Below are 18,228 nucleotides of genomic sequence, written 5' to 3'. Positions count from 1 at the left end.
CAGCAGAGCTTCCCATGTCTTGGCTTAAAACCAGACACGAGCTCCCCTCTTCCCATTGCCTTCACTCCACAGCTCTCCCACGGTCATGCAAGGGCGATGCACAAAGCCCTGTTGTGCCACAGCTCTTGGCAAGATTTTACTATCTCACTGGGGCTGGGATGCTCCTGGTGAAGGGAGAGGCTAGACAGGCAGTCAGGATTTGTGGCTCCCTTTCCTCTAACTTCGGTGCTTTTACCATCAGCAGCGACAGACAAGTTCAATGCTGTGTTTTAAGTGACCTGAAGCACCAGTGTCCCATAATCTAGGCAAAATGGAGAACCCGGGCTGAGATAGGATACACAGTAAATTAGCACGAAAGGCTGACTCTGAGAAAAGAAAGCTAGTCCCTAATCCTGTTTTGTAGGAATACCGTTGGACTTGGGCACATCATACGCCATCGTCTAGCTCCACCGTGCGTTGCGATCTCTCCTCTTGCCAAAGGGGAGAGATTTTTTTTCCCTAACCGTTTCCTGTGCCAACATGCAAGCCCTAGCAATGCTCTCTCTTCAGTGGAGTGTTTCAATAGCACCAAGCAGGCAGTTTCACATCAATCACGCTCGTGTTATTTGTGCAGTTCAGGAGCACTTTCCATTGAAAAGCATTCCCTAGTCTCCTTCGGTTGCCTTCTCCAGAGCACGCATAAGCTGGCCTCTCCAATGGCAAAAAAATGAGCAAGCTGGGGCTAATGTGCTAGTATTCTATATTGGCCAAGATGTATCAGGATAGCTGTCCGTAGGATAATGGAAGGAGACGTCTGGACAGTCCATGACCCCCACAAAACTACTGGGGCTCTGAAAACTTGTCTGCTTGCTGTGGGACCAGTCATTTCCCCGATGATGAAATGGACTGCGGGCCCCAGGATGATGCCTCGGGCTTTCTCCCGTTAAAAAAAAAAAAACAAAACACAACACACACACAAAAAAACAACAAGCAACTTTTCAAATTTTAAAACCGCTTTGGAAAACCGACGGGAAAAAAAAAAAAAAAAAGGCGCTGCATGAGCACATCGCGCCACGCTGCGAAGCTCGTCTCGCTGCGAGCAGCGCGCCCGGCGGCGGCCTGCAGGGAGCGCGCAGCCCACCAGGTGGCGCGGCGGCACCGCGGGAGTTCTGGCAGGAAGCGGATGAAGCGCGCCCGCTTCCAGCCTGCCGCCAGGCTGAGGACGGAGTGGAGTAAATACACGGTGCTAGCTCGGGCAGAGGTTCCTCTCGGGGAACGGAGACTCCAAACACCCGCGCTCCCGCCACGGAGCAAAACGTTGGAGGCCCGCGCGGGGCCTGTGGCAGCCCCGCTGGGAAGCCGCGGGTGTGGGCGCATCGGGCACTTTGGGCACCCGGTGTCCCATGTCAGGCAGCAGGCGGGCAGGGTATGGGCGCACCGGGCACTTCGAGGGCATCCGATGTCCCGTGTCAGGCAGCAGGCGGGCAGGGCCATCCCAAAACTGGGGGGCGAAGTGATGGCATGGGGTGCCAGGAGGCTGTGGTGTAGGGCAGCGCGGGGCAGGTGGGCAGCGGAGATTCGTGCAGGACTGGGGTGACTTGACCCTCACCGGGACACAGAAGATTTATGTTTTTAATACACGACCAGTCAATTATTACTTGGCTTGGAAGCGAGAGCTTCCTTGGAAGTGGGGCTGCCTCGTATTCAGGTAAATGTGGTATTTCACATGGATCCTATCCCAGCCGTGTCCGCCCCCCTGGCCAGATTCTGCCTCGCGATGGCTCCAGCAATACCCTGCCAGCCGCACCGCCACGCAGGGCCCCTCGGTGCGGGGTATGAGGCACGCGTGCTCCTGAGCGAAGCAACAGGCAGGCCCCAGGAGCAGCTGGAAAGCCCCAGGCTTCTGCATGGCTGCCTCCTTAGGCAGGCATATCCCTGCCTGGATCGCTGCTTCCAGCCTATCCTTTTTAGTATGTTGGCACCGCGTTGTCTTGGTGCTGGGAGACCATCTCCACCCTGGGGTGCAGAAGCTCTTTGAAGGAGTCATTGCTGCCTCTGCACATGGGGACTTTTGGCAAGTAGAGCTGGTGAGTAGTGCCACCCATGCCTGGGATTTTATTGCATTCTGGGGTGCTCATTGTGCATACAAGTGGCCTTACGAAAAAGGAAGAACCACCCAACGTCAGGTGCAGCTGTGAATTACCCAATTTCAAGGGCACCTGTGATGATGAGTTGCTCTCTGTATCTCAGTGAAGAAATCTCCTTAGTGCCAGGTGTCTCCTCCTTCATCTGCTGGGATCCTGACATTGTTTTAAAAAAATCCTGACTCTTGGAACAGATTTGAAGTTGATACAGCCTCATTTCTTCCCCAATAGTACAAACCAGTGCTGTTACAGCTGGGAAGAGCCTGGCTTTTCAACAAGCCTGAAACCCCAATGCTCTGAGATCCAGAGCGCTCATAGGATTTGGCTCACAGTGGACTCCTCAAAGGGAACCCCATGGCTACGTCTCTATAAAGAGATGGCCCTTGCTTGGGCTTGCTATGGTAAGAGCTTCAGGAAGCTCCCCAGTCCTGTTCTGCCACCCCTTTGTCACCACAGTTTCTCCACTCCTCCTCCCATGTGGTTCAGCTTGCAGCAATCCTCTCCATTGCCAGTATCCTGAGGAGAACATCCAGGCTGCATCTTCTCTAAAATATGGCCAAAGAAGTGAGGAAGATACCAAAGGAGATGAGTTAACCTCTGGTTAACGTTTAATGTTTAGGGTTTTTTTTCTTTTTAAATTATTTTTTATTTTTCAAATGTGAGAAGCTTTGACTGCATGAACTTCCCCATATGACTTCCCCTTCCAGGCTCATATCCTCTGCTGGCTGGTGCAAGCAGCTCCTTGTGCAGTCAGGTTCTGTTCTTTTGAGGTACCTGACTCTCCCCATCCCAGCTGCAAGCACCCCACATGGCATTCAATGAGCCAGGCATTTGAGTGCTCAGTGTTGTGGCATATTTGAGTATGTTTTAGGCTGAATCTCTTAATCATTAAGCTCTAAAACCTGCTAAATTCAAGTGGAAAATATAGATGAACTTGGTCTACATTGGTTCCTCTGTGGCTTGCCTAGAGGCAGAAATGACGAGACTTTTTTCAAGTCAAACTATTGCACAAACATGTCGAAGGGACGCATGTAAGAAGAGACTTTTACTGGAAAACCACTCCTATAGAGATTGCTGGAACAGAAGCCTGGTAATACATAGAAAAACTGCCCCAGTATTTAAAGATCAGTTCAGCTAGAGTGAAGAAGAATCATGGGGGAAAAAAAAAATCAGCTCCAATCAAGCATGCCAGGGCATAACCTTCTCTGCAGATCTCTTCTCATAAGGGTCCAAGCCCATGAAAGAACCGCAATCACCTGCTGAAATCTATTGAAGGAGCAAGCAGGCCATTAGTGTAACAAGTCAATGAACTTTGATGGAGCTGACTTTTCTGGAAAATTAGCTGGATTGCCAGGGTAACCAAATCACAAAAGGACACAGGACACAATCAACACATAGAAGGGTACAGACGTTTGCTGAGAAGTTCTATGGGCACAACAAAATCAAATGAAACTAAATGTCCTAGAAAACAGTTTTCATTTTCATCATGTCCCTTGGCTGGATTCCACAACATCGCAGAAACGTTTCTACAAGAATTGATTACTTCTCACATTATGGGCCCTGGAGAGCTTCCCACACTGCTCAGAATAGGTAGGTCTTTTTGAGTACGGGCTCAGAGGTGAGATCTAAGCCAGCTGGGCAAAGCCACCATTCTTCAATTACAAATTGCTATGCATATGACTGAATCCTGCGATCAACAAGCTGAAAGGAGACTAAAAGGGCTAGCCACTTATTTTACCCACATTTAGCAGGAGCATGTGCATGTAAAAGCAGATGAAGTGGGGGGTGACAGTAAGCTAATCTGAGCCAGAGAGCAAAGGCAGATCTTTTCCTAACACTGAGAGTAACCTTCATCTGGCTAGTGACTAAGCAAAGGGATCCAAGCTACAGAGTGAGGTCAAAAGCAACATCTCTCCAGAGTTTTGAAGAAGTTTTAGACTTATGGGTTCAGTTCAGCCTGAAACATAGGTTGTTCAGATCCAAACCTGAATGTTCCCCAAAGGCTGGGAGTAGTCTGAATCAGCTTCTGCCTGGATCTGTTTTCCGCTGCAGTCTTTGTAAATAAGACCAGCGATTGCAGGACTTCACCTGATGCCCCAACTAAGCCATTTTCATCCATTGACAGTCTTACTCTTTTACAACCTCTGTACTTTCCTGGGCTGGAGCTTTTTGCTCATGGAGACACTTCTACTGCTTTCCAGAGGCATGTGGGCCACTGAAAAACTGTGTGGAAGACAGCTTGGATTTCCTCAAAAAAAAAGATTTTTTTAGGGTGGAGACATGGTGTGTCCGTGTCTCCACCCTAAAAATAAGCTCAAGACACTCATTTACTATTTGGAGATCTCAGTTCAAACCTCTGCTCTACCTCTAATTTCTCTTGTTCCAGAGAGTCCAAGCACCAGGTTAATGACTTGTGGGTATTGATAACAACTGATGACAACTGGTGGACAACTCCACCCCTTTATTTGCCTTGTTTCAGTGCTGACTTTGTACAAAATTACCTTCTGGAGCAAGGAGAAGCCAGAGACTTGACTTAGGGCTTGAGAGAATAAAATTCTCGCATCATCCCAAGCAGACAGGGCGGAAGTGGGAAAGCACTGGGACCCTAGAAAAAGCAACAGGGAATGAGAAATTCTTTATTTCTACCACCAATTGGTTTTCCAGGAGAGAAAAGTCGTTTTTAATATAAGATTAGAGCACTTTTCTAGATACAGATTGCAGGTATTTTACAAAGATACCTTAGTGCACTCCTGCCAATAGCTACAGCATCTACAAATTTATGCTTCTGCATGAAAGGCACTTTATCAAAAAGTTCCTGACAAGCTCTTATCTACACAGCACATCACTGACGTACTCATCCCATGTGAAATCTGTGCAAGAAGGAGAGGGTTCGTTTTGTCAAATTATGAGGAACAAATGGTGTCAGAACGAGTAAGAAGAAGCCTCCAAGATCTACTGCACCAGAGATTATCAATGCAGCACAGCGTACTGAGGCCGGTGGCAAAGGAAATACAAGGAAACGGGTACAGGGTAAACTAGGAGGCATGGAGAACAGGCAAATCCAAAGCTCAAGATGAAATAACAACAAACAAAAAGGAAACTACTTATCTGAGCTATCACATGAGCTGCTGAGCATCACAGATTTTTACTCAAGCTCTCCTCAGATGGGAGAGACTGACACTGATCCGTACAGAGCGCCTGTGGACTGGAGAAAGATCGGTCTGGCGACAGGAATTGAGGATACATTAGTAAAGCCCCGAGCAGGTGAAAGATACAGTCCTTGCTGAAACAGAAGGCACATTAGTGTGCCAGTGACGGGGCTGTCATTTTGATTCTTCCCTTCCGCTTTCTGCTCAGTGCTGTTTTTCTCAGTCTCTCAGAGGTTAAGGACAGATGGGAACCATTAGATCTTTGCGGCTCCTTTGGGAGCTGTTAGTCAGACCTCTTGTATATCACAGCCCTTCAAACCTCGCCTGCTTACCTTGCCTGAGACTTGTCTACAGTGTCACTCATGCTTTTAACTGCGGTTAGAGCACATCCATCAGAAACATGCCTGTCTTGGCTCGGACACATCTGGAAAACGCGCCAACCACCCTGACAGCTTGCTACAATGATTAATCACCTTCATTCCAATACATTTGTGCCCAGTTTTTCATATGAATTTATCTGGTTTCAGCTTGCAGCTACACATTCCCATAATTTACTAGATTAAAGAGCCTTTCAGTACCTGATATTTTTCTCCCAAGGAAGTTCCTTCACCATCATAATCAATTCCCTGCTCAGTCTTTTTTGATAAGCTAGAGAGAGCAAGTGCTTTGCAGCTCCCATTGCAAAGCATTTTCTTCAGGCTCTGAATCATTTTGTGTGGCTCTATCATTCCACCACCAAGTTTTCAACATCAATTTAAAACACGCAATTCATCCCAGTGCCGGTCTCACGAATACAGTACGTGCTCATATCCAGTTGCTTGTCCCTTAGGACTCTCAAAAAAAAAGAATAAATCTATTCAGAGTCTTAGGCAGATGAAAGCCGTCTTCCTTCTGGCTGGCATTTGGAGCAACCGAAAAACAGCCATCAGCCACCTTCATTGGTGCTGCCATCTCAGCAGGTAAAGAGAAAGCATGACAAGGCTGTCTTCCTGCTCATTCACCATGACGTGATTCAACATTGGAAAGCAAGGCTGCCCCTGCGCAAGGTACCGCTTGGAGCACAGATTGCCCCAGGCATACCCAGATCACATCCATAGGGATAAACTAGCCAACAGGCACAGAGCAGCTGTATCCAGGCTCTTAAACCCTCTTATCCATTGAAGCAGAGCGGATGCCGCCAGACTTTTTATGTCCATGCCTGAGAATTGTTTGGGAAGTGCTAGCAGCCTGGGCCAACACTGTGCGAGGACAATTTTGCAGTCTCGCCGTAGACCCAGCTGAGCTCCAGTACCTGGGAGCGCTCCCCACCATCACCCTCCTTTACCAAGAAATACAAATGCCATCTTAACACAGAACAAGCCTCCAAGGAGGGAGGAGGATGAAGTGACTCCCTCGCTTTCTTCTTCCCAGCCCTCTTTCCTGACAGGTCCGCAGGGCTTCAGATCAGAGAGGCTGAGGCATCCTTTTCCTGCCCAGGGATGGTCTAAGGGCTCACACTGACACTGGAGAGGCAAGATTTCTGTCACAGCAGAGCCTCTGGCAGGTACGTCAGGCCTCTCAGCGCAGCCTTGTGTGTCTCAACAAGAGAAAGGACATGAGAGGAAAAGGCAGTAAAGGCACTTTTGCATAAGCTCAGAGAGGAGGGCTTGTGTCTGAGGTCTTGCATCACTGTGCAGCTGGGACCAAGCCCACGCTGGCAACCTCATGTGGGCTGATGCTTTATCCCTGAAGAGGTCCCTGAGCCACTCGTCCTGCATCAAACATCTGCCCAGCACCGGCACCCTGAAACTTTCACGCGGCAGGCCTGTCCTGCTGTCGCTTGTCAGAGTCAAAACAGCAATACCCCAAGTATCCAACACAGCTGGTGGCACCTCGCATCCCTTATAGGTAGATAAGGCATCGAGGCTGAGCCTAAATACCACTTTTTTTTTTTACCATTCCAGGGTTCTCAGATCAGGAGGTTGAGGGAAAAGTGATTTGGGGAAAAGATATCCCTCTCGTCTCAATAGAAGTGAACAAAAATACTTGATGGTAATATTTTATTAGATTTTGACTAGAACAACAGGAATTTATCTTTTTCCACAGAATTTTCCCCTTTCTTATATTCTGTCAGTGGCAGAAAATGCTGAATCACAAACCTAGAGCTTTAAAAAAAAGTATTTCATATGCAGAAGAAACATATCTTACATCATTTCATGCTTCCTGCTCTGCTCTCTGGTGCCACGTTCCTCATTTTCAGGCTGTTTTAAAGGTCAGCTTCACAGAACAAATCCTGACCTCAAACATGGGAAATATGCTGCCTCATCATTCCAGGATCTCTTCTCACATGATTAGTCCCAACATTCCTGCAAGTACAACACCCCCCATCGCCACTGCTGCAGCCAAAAAAAAAAAAAAAAAGTGCAAGATTTTTTTTTCATTCCCCAAGTTAATATTCACCATCACAACCTCGTTTCATAGGCTGGGGGGTACTTCAACAGTGTAATGCTATTGCCATCTATGGGCAAGTAATAGTCTTACCAGTCATACTCACAAGTTAAAGTTGGAATATATATCTAAACTGACAACTACTCTCAGAAAAGTTTTAAAGGACTTTAAAGAGGATTTTATTTAAGATTTTCCAATGGCTAGGATACAGGATCCAGATAAAAGTTATTCAGAGACAGCACTTTCTTCTCATGGTATTTGTCTGAATTCTAATTATGTATTCATTCAACTGGTTTCATTTTGCCTGAAGAATTTTATTTTGATGCTATAATTTGAGCAGGTGGGAGAGGTGATGTTAAAGTGTCAATCCAGAAGAAGCATGCATACTCTATATATTTTAAACAAAAGATCTGAATTTATTTTAAATTACTACTATTGATTATCAAATGTATAAAGAATGACAGAAGGCACAACACTGACGAACAAGCTTCAGTGTTACAGGAAAGCTGAAAAATAATTTACTTGGTTAGTAACTCTTCTAAAAATGTAAGATTTCAACCTTACTAAAAGAATCAGTCAATTAATCTACTGGTTATAAATGACAAATATATACTGACAAAATAGTTTGATTGCAGTATAAAAGTTACCGCAAACTCTTTTTGGCTTGCTTATGCCTCTAATAAAGAATCTGGCTATTTTTCAGTAACTTAATGGACCATGTTGATATGAATTTTTTTTGGTCAGTATCTGTAAGAAATACAAAGCAAAACAGAAGCTCCCACTCACTGGGCAACTCTACAGATGAAGAAAGCACACCACCATAGCAAGATGAAAAATGGGTTTTCTGTTAAATTATAACTAGCCAGAGAGTTATACTGCTCTCAGGTTCATGATAAAGGCACAGAGATTGCCTCCCATGCCTGCAGAGCTCATTGCCAGGTGGCGTGGACCACACATGGTTAACTTGTCAGCCTTGGCCTCTTCTTGGTCCTTGCTGAAGGAGTGAAAGGAAAACGCCCAGGCCCCAGAGCAAAGATTGCCCCACTGCAGGTCACTCAGCTAAAAAAAAACAGTGAAGGCATCGGACCCATCGCAGCCCCTTGCCAGAGGAAAGGTGCTGTAAGACTGAACTGCGTAGAAGTTGTACGAAAAGCACTGAAGCACAAAGTCCTCTTCTAAGGAAGTCAGAACAAAAACATTTGGATAGGATTTCTGGAAGAAAGAACCAGAGGTGTTTGTGAATAAGCACAAGAATAGGCACTTCCAGTGACCGAAGAACTATAAACACAAGCACTTTTGTGCACTCCTGGATTACTTGGTCTTATTTTCTCTTACAGTCACATGCTTTTGTGGGCCTGTACTGTTTGAAAACATGATTCATTAAGACGCCTTAAATTGCAACGAAGTATTGTACTATTAATACTGACTTTGTTTTAACTTTCCTGTTACTTAGTATAATTTGTTTCATAACTGTCTCTCTTACATGGCCAAATCCCTACTGAATTCTTTAGAAGTTTTTGTTGATACATGCACTATATTTCCAAAACATTTCAGATTTATGGGCTTTCCCCCTCCCTCCTCGTCATTGTTTCATTCGTTCAGGGACGTCCCCTTCTTCTCAGCAAATTGAAACATCCAGTAATCTGAAACAGATTTGGTGAGCCTACAGCATTAAATCACACTTTGCAGTGCTTTATTCCTGCTCCAAAAGACTTTATGCATTAGCAGGTACATAAAATTGCACCAGAGACTGAATACATATTGAAAAGTAATAAATGATTCCATATGGTCTTAATTTTTCAAAGCAGTGCACCACTGTTTTAAAGCGATAGTGTTTAATTTTCCAATTAGGAAGATTTTTAAGTAGCCCTGCTAACCCACAGATATGGGAACACTCTCACTTCAGATATTCTCCCTAGCTGAGAGGTTTGGGTACACCAACAATTTTCACAGTCAGATGGTGTCCTTGGTTAGCTAGCTAGCAAGGGTACAATTAGCCAAGGCAGTTAATTTCTTCCTTTTATTCAAAAAAGCTTGTGTCATCATTACTGCGAAGACACAGGTCACAAAGCCTCTGTGAGCAAACTGAATAGCATACGTTCCTCTTTAAGCTTCACGTACTTGAACATCTGTCAGACCTCAGCTACAGTTCCTCCCCAGTTTTCCCTGTTTACTTCCAAGGAAAAAAAATCCATTTTGGTAAAACAAGGCTTATAATACCCCTACTTAGATAGATTTTAAGCTTAACATGCCTATTATGAAGAGTTGCTACTGTATTTAGAAACAGCAGGCTCTTCAGCAGACCAGTTCTCAGCATGTATTCAATTATGTGTGCTCACTGAAATGGTACCCCCAAAAATAATTAAAAAAATAAAATCAGCTGTCACTCTTGCTGTCATTGGCTCTCCACAGGTAAAATAGCAGTGAACGACTTAAGATGCACACCTTTAACACAGCGGTTTGCTAGACTGAAGGAAATTATTTTGCAGGGCAGGCGAGGGTGCGTACAAACAGAAGAAATTCAACTTTTCAGATTCCAGGAGTCTGCCGGGCAGTTAGCTGTAATTGCATGCCCTAAGTGTGTTTAAGTGACATTTACATGAGCTGCAAGGAATGTAAGGCCTTTAATACCAGAAGCAGGACTGACACAGAACTGAGGCATTCAAGTTCAGAACTGCACAACCGATGCCTGATCTGAAAAGGCTCTGGAGTCCTATTTTTAGGCTGTCAGCATCCCAAGATACAGGACATTCTGCTTTTTGCATACCCAGAACCACCCCATGTTGGGCAGCTCTGTGCCTCTCTTCCCGCTGAGCCCAGTGCTGGAATTTGGAGCTTGGACACGTCTCCATGCAAGACGAGACCCACAGTCCCGGCTGCGCAGCCTGCTCAGAGCACATCCAGCGCATACCAGCAGGCTCCAGCTCCTTACAGCACGGTGCTGTGATCGCTCTTCCAAGACGGGACAGCAGGTAGGAGGTGCCCGTTGCTATCCCATTGCTCGTAGCAGCATGTGTCAGGCACTCAGGAAACGTGACCCTCTTCCCGTTCTTCCGACTTGATACAGCTCCTGAGTCAGCAGCCACCCAGTTCCTCCCGGGTGGGAGAGAGAGAGAGAGAAAACCAGCTGCAAACGCTTATCATTGACTTCCCCACCATGTGCTGAGCCGCTGACTGCTTTTGCTTAACACTTCACCAGCTCCTTTGAACCCTTTCTCAACTTCCCAGAGGGGAACTTCCTTCCCTCTGTGTGCCTTGCAGTGCCCCCCACGCCAGCAGAACCAAGGTCAACATCTCCCCACTTCTGCCTGATGGGCTTCAGATGCCTCGCTCTGGCCTTCCTGAACAGTACCTTACCCAGGAGGTAGGCTAGCCTAACACGCACTCTATTTTCAAACAGCCTGTTGAACTCGTACTGCTGCCTGGGGGGAGAGGGTGGGGATTCAGGATTCATGGGAGCAATCGAGGAGAGGCCATGACCTAGCAATAACAATATTGCCACAGGGAAGTGAGGGGAACAGCCTGGGATTTCGGTCCCCTTTTCCAAGTCTGCTCAGTGTACTTGATGTCGAACATTTGTCAGAGGACAAAACACAAAGTTCTGAGAAAAGGACCATGAGCCACATCTCCAGCTCCTAAGCAAGTGCTCTGATCACTGGAGATAACAGAATGACAGAGGGAGGGAGGCCCTTGGACTTCTTCCTCCCCGGGGCCACATCAGGAAAAAATAATTCTTTGAAGGAACTGAAATAGGCTGTATGTTGGCACCTGCTCTCAAAAGGAGAGGCCAGGCTGCAAGTCTCAGCAAAGGGAAATCTTTTCCTGCAACCCTCGTTCTCTTCACCTGATGCTGGATTAAAGCCTCTCCTATCCAAGCGTGCCGTACGTTTGCAGGTAGAGGGAAGCAGGACTGTAAAAGGTGGTTATTTTAGGGCTGTGCTGTGCAAGCATCGCTACAACGAAGCAAGGATCGAGGCTACATCTCTCTGCACTGCACCATGCAGGCAGGACAGCTGCCCCAGGGACATTTTTTGTCCCCTGAAGACAAGCAGCAATGCCGCAGTTTCAGAGGTGCAGCTTTCAGGTCTCCCTGTCGGGGCCCTACCTCTAGGCACTTGGCACACTGGATCCCGCTGCCCGACATGCACCAAGTCCCTCTCCCTCACGGCCACATGCAGACCTCCACTACATCATGCAGAGGTAGGCTTCAACTTAGCTTTACGACCAGTGGAACGGTAAAACCGAGAGACCCCTTTGCCTGACCGTCGGTGCAGCGCTTCGCAGTGCCCGAAGCCCGCCCGCAGCCTCCCCACGCTGCCCCGCTGAACCAAGTGTCCCTGCCGGAGCCCCCGGTCCGCACCACGCACCAGCGGCCGATCCCCGCCAGTCTCACGCCAGCCGGGGCCTGGCGACCTGCGCTCATCCCGGCCCAGGCCGGCAGCCAGGCGCGGCGCGGCCCGGCGCCCAGCAAGCCCCCCCGGCCCGCCGCCGCCGCCCCCCGGGAGCGGCCCTGGCCAAGCCCGTCCAAGGCCACGGCGGGTCGCGGGGGCGGCGGCGCCCACAAGCTCCACACCGGGACGCCGGCCGCTGGTCACCCCGCCCCGGGACCCGAAACCCCGCCACCCCTTCCCCCACCCGCGCCGCGCCGCATTTTACTCGATTGTTTATTATTTTCCAAGGGGCGGTGGCGGGGTGGCAGCGCCGACCAATGGGAAGCGGCGGTGCCCTGACGGGCGACGAGTGGCAGCCAATGGGCGACGAGGGCGGGCCCCGGCGGTCACGCGCGGCTCTAGAGCATGACATCATCTGTTTGCACGGCGCAGCCTAGCTTGGTGCGGGCGGGGCGGCGGCGAGGGGGCGGGGCGGTGGCGGAAGGGCGGCACGGCGGCGGGCCGGGGGCGGGCTGGGGGCGGGCCGGCAGCAGCCCCGATAGAGCTCGGGGAGGCTGGTGGCTGCGGCCTGCGTCTCGGTTCCTCTGGCCCTGGCAGGGCGCTGGGTGTCGGTGAGCTCGGCTCTCCGAGCGGCGGGCGTCGCGTCGCACCGGCGGGGAGTCGCTGCCAGCCGTTGGGCGCGCGGCGCCTCAGGGGCGGCTCTCCTCGGCGGGCGGCCAGCCGCCGAGTGAACCCCCCGCTTGAGGGAGCCCCGCCGCGGGTCCGCGGGCAGGGCTACTGCCCCCCGGTGTGTGGGCAAAGGAAGGTGGTAAATGATAATAATGGAGTAATTAAGCGATAAGTGGATATAATTAAGCCTGTATGGGGTAACCGAGACGGGTTAAGTGGCATACCCGGGTTGTGCAACGAGTCGGTGGCGGGGCAGAACGGCATTTGGCCTGTCCGAGCCGAGTGAGAGAGCTGTCTGTCTTCACAGGTATCCAAGAGGTCTGTGGAGGTGTCCTGATGGAGCAGGAGGCGAGAGGAGATAACTAAATGTCTTCCTGAATCATCTGAAACAGAGAGCGCTGCTGTGAAGATTTAAATCATTTTGTATCATCTAAGCTGAATTAAAAAAAAAAAAAAGGTAGAGTTTCTTGCCAGATCTTAGCAGTTTGGGTCATTTCACCCTAATGATATAAACCCAATAATTGAATGTGCTCCCCAGTATTCAAGAATTATGATGTAAACTTTTGAGTAGCATAATGTCAGCTTAAAAATCAGGTTTAAAAAGGTTTTAAAATATTCAATTAGAGGTTGTTGTGGGTTTTTTTTTTCCTACTTTCTTCCTGGCCCTGAAAGTATACTTGGGTCACATCCATGGCACATCAGGGACTTGGCTATTGGTTTAAAATGGATGCTGAGATGCTCCTTTAATGAGACTTTAAGAACAGAGATTTCAGGAAAACACCAGTATTGCAGGACTTATAAATTTATAAGGCTGAGAGAGCTGGCAACACCGCTATGCGCTGCTATTTGTGACTGTTATTAAATGTACGAAACACTGTTAGAAACCTACTGCTTCTATCCATGAGAAACTGAGAGTCTCGGCCTACACGGTGCAGCTTTTCAATGGGCCTTGGCAATGCAGCTTCAGCAGATGTGAGGCTGGTTTAATGACAATTTGAAGCTACAGGGTTGAATTTTCCCTCTTGCACAGCTTCACAGGTCTTTACTCTAGACCAGGGTTTTCGGAGGTTTCATTGTAAACATTGTTTCTTCTAGAAAAGTGATCCTGTTTTTTAATGTGGATGACTGTAGTCACTGGACTCCACACAGTGCAGAAATGGGTCAAGAATTCCTCGGCAGTGGGTGCTCAAGTTTAGGTCTATGCAGAGCTGAATGCTCCCAGCCTTAGAGCTCAGTTGCCAAATTGTCCAGATCACGTGAGGAAAGAGTTCTCTCCTCTCCACAGTAGTAATGTCACCGTTTCCTTCTGCTACTGTGCTTCTCTTCCTTCCCCTCCCCTCCATTAACAGCGGTCAGTCAGCCAGTTCATGGGCTGAAGTCCAACTTCAATTGATCTTTAAATTGCTGTTCATCACTTTGAGGAAAATTTTACAGTCAGAGCTCTGTAGCCGTCTTTGGCAAACGCTTCATGTCTCCATGGCATGATTTGGACCCGTGCTCTATGTCTATCTGCCAGTCAGCCATCTCTCCTTAATAACTGTGGAACCCATTAGCCAGTTTTAGCCAAATTGGGCAGAAAGGTTAAAGTCTCAAGGTATGAAGTTGGCTGGCTGATGGATGACATTTCTTTCTAATCAGCACACAGGTTGCTCTGTATCAGCCACAAAAACTACTGCCCTTTGCCCGGCCTGTGTTCAAAGGACATAGTAGAGAACTGTGGGAAGAACAAAAAATACACTGAGGGAGCGGCTCTCTCAAGGGGTGGATGGGAGGGGTAGACAGGGTCATTGCGGTAGACACAAACCTCTCGGAGACCAGGCTGCAGGGGGCTTACAAAACAACCTGTCATATTCTTGTTTGTGTGAAGTCCACGTCGACAATGCAGCCATTGTTTAATGTAACTGCAATATAACATCGTTTTATTGAATGGCAGTACACTTTGCAGTAGATTTCTATAACGGTGTAGTGACGAGGAGAAGTTCCAGGTCCCCCACCCCCCGTGCAACTGTAGCTCCAACATTGCTTCTGCAGTAAGACATTTATGTAAGAGAGGTAAAGCCAGAAGTGCAAACTGCACTTCTTTGGCTACCAGCCCAGGAAAATGGGTTATGGCAAAGTGAAGGAACGATCATATCTGGGTTACCACTGCGAACTGGTACGCTCTTATCTTATGGGAAGCTGATGCCCTAAATTGACAAAATGGAAGAATCAGAGTGAAAACTGAGCTGATGGTAGTCTGCTAGTTGAATGTAGAAGCTCAAAAGAGTTCATCTCGACACAAAAATCACTTATGAGGATTCTCACCCAGAGCGTTGTCACATGAATGTTACTTTCCCCGAAGCGGTATGCCACAGGCCCCAAGTCTCTTGGGTCTTGCATGGTCCGTGTACGGCTGAGATCACCCACGCAGATGACTTGGAGCTGCAAAGTAACCGTGACCCTGCCAGATCCATGTCATCAGGTACCCTGATAGGTACACGTCTTCTCAATATAAACTTGAGTGGGGATAGCAGACAAAAGGAGATGCAGAGGAAGACGCAGCACTGCCCTGAAACACTTGCAGTCTAAGTAGGCACAAAAGCGAGCGAGGCTTTCAAATGGCCTCAGGGCTGGCCTAACTTTATTCCTGTTGAAGTCAGCGATAAAACTCCTATAAACGGAGCCTTTTTGAAAATCCCACCCTTGGGGCATTGAAGTACTTAAAGGAAGAGACTGGAAATCGTGCAGGCTTTAGATTCAATTTTGATCCGTTTTCATACGTATTTCAGTGGGCCCAGCCACAGAATGGCGGTAAGAAGGGCTCCTCGTGTCTTTCTGTTTTGTGCATGCACGTTTGGTAAGTAAAACGTGTAAGAACAATTATACTGTGGTTTTAATTCTGCCTCTCAACTGCAGTATCACGGGCACACACGTGCTGTGTGGAGCTGCGAAGAACTGGTACCGTGACTTGTGTGATAAAGGCTGTGCGGCCGATAGACCAGCGAATTCTGAAGAGGGCTGATAATCTTGCAGTAAAGGCCCAGGGCTGGCATCAGGAGATCTAGTTTTATTTCTCAGTTCTGACACGGGTTTCCTGTATGACCTCAGCGCAGTCATGTAATTGCTCCGTGCCTCAGTCCATCATCTCTTTAATAGGGTTACTGCTTACTTATTTCCTTTCTCCTGCCCTGGCCTGCCTTACTTAGACTGCAATTCTGCCAGGGAGTGGAGCGTTTCTTACCACGTGCAGGGCCTTCACCCAGTACAATGAGACAATGGCAATGCCTGTACAGTAATGCAATGCCAATTAAATAAATAAATGGAGATGATAATATCATTTAGGACTAGATTTGCAGCTTGTAATCCAGCCCAGGGTCAAAGTGCTATGCTTCCCTGGAACCTCGGGACCTAAAGAAGCGCTCCACGAGGACGTTTCTGCACTGGTCAAAATCAGCTCTGAGCAGTAGCAGGTTTTGGGAAAGGGCTGAGCGTTAGTCACAGCTTTGCAGCCGGCCTTCTCTGGCGAACTGCTGAAAGCCACGAGTAGAGGCTCCTCGGAGACGTGGTGTTGGACTGAGTGTCTTCTCATCGTGCACGGCCTTGTCTGATCTTGGTTCCTGGCTCTTCAGCGCTTCTGCGGTTCTCCTCCCTTACTGATTACTAAATATACACACGGATGCCAGTATCACAACTGCAGAGTAGCTGATGTCTTTTTGAGCTGCCTTGCGTTCCCGTAAGGGGCTGTGTTACAACAAAAGCCACGGCAGGGCATGCAGCGTCGTGACCCAAAATGGAGCTGCAGTGAAGATTATTTCCATTCTTCGAACCTGCTTTCATTCTGATTAATTCAGTGTCTCCTACTATATTTAGATAACTGAGGATTAATTGTATGCATGCTGAAATGCTGTCCCTTGTAATAAAACCATATCGAACTATTCCTAACTTGAGTGCCACTTGAATTCGAAACCTAACTAGACCCTGAGGGCCTTAGCCCTTACTTAGCAGGACGTAGAACGCACGCAGGATCAGGGCCTTGCTGTTTTCTAATCAAACTGAATGGTTTTCAAATCTCGTTGCTTGTCTATAATGCTAAATAAATCAGGAATAATTTAATCTGACTGCTAATTCTACCCCGCAATGCTTCAGAAGCACACCTACTTCTCAATGCATGCAGTTGTCTATGTCTGGTATCGCAGACAACACTCTCTTTGTGCTAGATCTAGTCCGTAGTTTAGGTTGGTACAAAGCTAGGTGAGACCTGATACATATACATTGCTATGTAATGTATTTATAACTACAGCTATATTAATAGCGCTATATTCCTTGGCTTTGTGGGTCACCCCTTTGTCCAACCCATAATTAACTACGTCTTCGAGTGAGCTACTTCGGAGGGCTTTCTGCCAGGGCACGGCCTGCAAGGAGGAAGGACGGCGGGATTACATTCACGTGTGGGCATGCCCGAACGCGCTCCCCTGTCACCTGCAGGTGGAATGAAAGTTTGCAAAAAACGACTAAACTGGACTCCAAATTTAAAGTTTACCAGAATAACTCGTGCGCCAGTAATTTATGACCGGTAGAAACAAGTCAGAAAAGAAACAGAGCGCTCATCCTCTGCCGCGATGGACAGCCAGCGCCGGTTTTACGGAGAGGCACGGGCAGCGAGCGCTGCTGAGGCTGCGCTGCCTCCTGCTCGGGCGGGCCTGACGAAGGCAGAAGGTACGGAAAAGTGAGACGGCTGGTTTCGCCGTTTAAATTCCAGTAAGCGCAGAGAGCCAGGGCTAAGGCAGCCACTGGAAGGAGCTCCCACATGCTTTGGGAGACCTGAGCGCTTCCCGCGGCGCGGCCAGGCCCCGGGCCGGCGCGGGGGACAGCCAGCCGCGGCAGCTCAGCCAGGCAGGAGCTGCCTCTCCGGAGGTGAAGGAAGGCGAACGAACAGCCCTTTTCCCCGCCAGATCCCAGCAGTCTCTCCAGCCCGCCCAGTCCCGGCGGCTTCCCCCTCCCCGGCCCGGTGCTCCCGCCCCGTCGGGGCGGCCCTTGCGCGGCACCGCCCGCCCTCCGCCCGTGGGCGGTCCGTGCGGTGCGGTGCGGTTAGGTTGAGGCTCGCTGCGTGTGTCTATAACTTTGTGTTGCTGCCGGTGGTTGTTAGGAGGAGGGATGTGGAAGTCGGCGGCGAGCAGGGTGACAGGCTGCTCGGGCGGGCTGCGGCGGCGGCAGGCTGGTTCGGCGCGGGCGGATCGCTTGCTTCTCGCCGGCTGCTCGCAGAGGGAGCGGGCGGTTTGCCGCTTTCCCCTCCTTCGCCTTTAAAGGGAAGGCTCTTCGGAGCTGAAGGCGCAGGAGCAGCAGGAACCGTAGGAACCGTGCAGCAGTGCTGCTGCTTCTTCCTCCCGTGAATTCGGATCTTGATTTCTGCCGGTGTGGAGGTGGCTGTTGATCCCCCCTCCCCACCGCCTCCCTCCCCTCCCGATGTGGCTCTCCCTGCCTCTTCTGCCT

The sequence above is a fragment of the Tauraco erythrolophus genome, chromosome 2 (genome assembly GCF_009769465.1).
Source record: "Tauraco erythrolophus isolate bTauEry1 chromosome 2, bTauEry1.pri, whole genome shotgun sequence".
Classification (NCBI taxonomy): Eukaryota; Metazoa; Chordata; class Aves; order Musophagiformes; family Musophagidae; genus Tauraco; species Tauraco erythrolophus.
Note: the sequence above shows the minus strand (reverse complement) of the source record.